Source organism: Suricata suricatta, unplaced genomic scaffold (genome assembly GCF_006229205.1).
Source record: "Suricata suricatta isolate VVHF042 unplaced genomic scaffold, meerkat_22Aug2017_6uvM2_HiC HiC_scaffold_112, whole genome shotgun sequence".
NCBI classification, from domain to species: Eukaryota; Metazoa; Chordata; class Mammalia; order Carnivora; family Herpestidae; genus Suricata; species Suricata suricatta.
The window spans coordinates 12,137-15,139 of NW_021855112.1; positions in this window are offsets into that span (position 1 = coordinate 12,137).

Consider the following 3,003-nt stretch of genomic DNA (forward strand, 5'->3'; position numbering starts at 1 on the left):
GAGGATAAGCAGCTGCAAACTGATCGTCAATAAGCTGAAGTTTCTCTGCTGTTAACAAACAACACGGGAAATTACAATAGGCAACTGCGGTCAGGTGAGCCAGAGGCGGGCGCTCTCCCCAAAAGCCAAGGGTCTACTTAGGGGAGCCTGGGGGGCCGTCTGCAATTTTCTCTGGAACACCACTAAGTGAAGATGGATTAGTGGATGGGACAGATGAGCGATCAGGCAAGTAGAATTCCAGTTGACTGGGGAAGTCGGGGCATACAAGTGTTCGCTGTACAACGGTTTCAACCACTCCTAACGTTGGAAAGTTTCATCATCCAACGTCAGGGGACAGGAAAGCAAAGTGTGCCATTTAAGTCAGAAGACACTGGCATCTCTTGCCAGCCCCGAAGTGCCAAGGCAGAGAGCGCTTGTATCGGACTTTGGGTCAAGTCGACTCACATGTTCAAAACACAGGCCTTATAATAAATCACAGATCATGTATTTCAACTCCTCTGCTTTACAGAGAAGGAAACAGATGCCCTTGCAGTTCGAGGGAGTCCGAGAGGACTGAGCAAGAGTGTAGGGCCCGACTGGGACTGCCACCAGGTGTGCAACGGTCTCCTGTTCCACAGCTCTGTCCGGCAGACCCCCGGCCCCCTAACAGCTGCGGAGCAGCACGACCCGAGAGGCCAGCTGCACACCTGGACCTGCGGGAGGAGCTCAGGCACGGGGACCACCACCGCCACCAAAGAGGATGCCCCGGGAGAAGCAGCTGGCAGAAGCAGTTTACCACACTGGCAGCGTCCATCTCTTCAGAGAACTTGCGACAGGTCTTCCATGTACTTTTCTCGATTTTCCAAACACTCTACAACCGTGCTATCCACTAGAGGGCTCTCTGGCCACTGGTGGCCACTGAGTAGATGAAATGTGACCAGTTTCAACTGAGAGGGGCTCTAAGTGTAAGACACACCAGGTTTCCTGGACGGAGTATGGAAATTTTATGTAAAATAATCTCATCCATGTTTTTTATACTGATCACACGCTGGAATATTTTGGACCCAGTGGGCTAAGTGAAACATTAAATACACCTTCCGCCCATCCTATCCCATGGCTACTAGAAAATTAACAATTAGACACGGGGCTCCTATGACTAGACAGCACCGCTCTAGAGGAAACAGGTACCACATCCCCAGCGGAACCAAACCTAGGCCAAAATAAAGGCTTCGTCATACAGTTTAGCTTTTACAAATTATAGGTTTCTCTTCTCATAGGTTACAAGTACCATTATTCCTTAAGCCTCAGGTGGGGCCAAGAAACGGATTCATCACATAACCACAGAAAACCTGGACTCTAGGGGCGCCTGGGTGGCTCAGGTGATTAGACATCCGACTTCGGCTCAGGGCGTGATCTCCCCCAGTTTGTGAGTTCGAGCCCTGCGTCGGGCTCTGTGCCGACAGCTCAGAGCCTGGAGCCTCCTTCAGATTCTGTGTCTCCCTCCCTCGCTCTCACTCTGCCCATCTCCTACTCATGTTCTCGTTCTCAAAAACATTAAAAAAAAAAAATGTGGAGTCTACGATCAGCTCTGACCCACACTGAGGGTTTCCACGTTGCGCCTCCTCTGGGCACTGCCGTTTACTCTGCTCTAAACAAGCGCTGTGTCGCCAACTTCTCTAGTTCTCTGCCGTGCAAGCAGCCAAGGATCTCCTCACTCAGTGGCTGGGAACTCGAGAGAGAGAGAGAGAGAGAGACGAGACACAGGGAAGAACCTCCCACGTGCGAGATGTTGAACCCCACAGGCAGAGCGTGGGCCTGCGGAGAGGGGAGGGCGCGGGTCACGTCCTGCAAGGCCTCTGGAGGCGTCTGGAGGCGGCGGTGCCTGCGCCACCTGCAGCTCCCATCCCTCCCAGGCAGGGAACACACAGCACTGCCAGTCAGGTCATTTCCTTCCTATAAGGAGAAGACGGAACCATCAAAATTCTGGAAGAAAGCTACACATACCAAGTGTGTCTTTGCCAGGAAACGGTGAACTTGTCTGCGTTCCCATATCACAGCTCACTCGGGACTGGTGATATTCTGCCATTTCGCTTAAAAACTGCACGAGAAAACCTACAAGACACAAAGCGTATAATACAGTTTCAGCACATAACATTTTCATTCAACCACTGCGTCAACCCAGTTACTATGATCTTGGTTTTTAAACGTTATCCTTTCTTACATTCTAGATCTTTTGAGAATAATTTCTAAGGAAAGGCCATTGCAAACATGGCACAAAACCTAGAAGCCATAAGGAGAAGTATTTCTCAATCTAACAACATAAGAATTAGAAAACTTACATGGCATGAAACAAAGTCAAAACACAAGTGATACACTGGAAAAAAATATTTGCGAGGGTATGGAGACAGGAGCAGTTTTCATACTATCGAAGAGCTCTTACAAGTCAGAAAAAAATGGAAAAGTCAGACAAGACATGGACAAAGTTTACACAAAGTCTGTCAAATAAACAGGATATAAACATTGTACCGTTGGTGGGAATGCAAACTGGTGCAGCTGCTCTGGAAAACAGGGTGGAGGTTCCTCAAAAAACTAAAAATTAAACTATCCCACGACCCAGCAATTGCACTACTAGGTATTTATCCAAAGGATACAAAAATGCTGACTCATAGGGGCACATGTACCCCAATGTTTGTAGCAGTGCTATCAATAACCAAATTATGCAAAGAGCCCATATGTCCTATACTGATAAAATGGATAAAGATGGAATATTATTTGGAGACCAAAAAGAATGAAATCTTGCCATTTGCACGACGTGGAGAGAACTAGAGTGCATTATGCTACGCACAGTAAGTCAGAGAAAGAGAAATACATCATTTCACTCATGTGGAATTTAAGAAACACAACAGATGAACATGAGGAAGGAATGGGAAAAGAAGATAAAAAACAGGGAGACAAACCATAAGAGACTTTTTTTAAAGCTTATTTTGAGAGAGAAAGTGTGAGTAGGGCAGAGAGAGAGAGAGA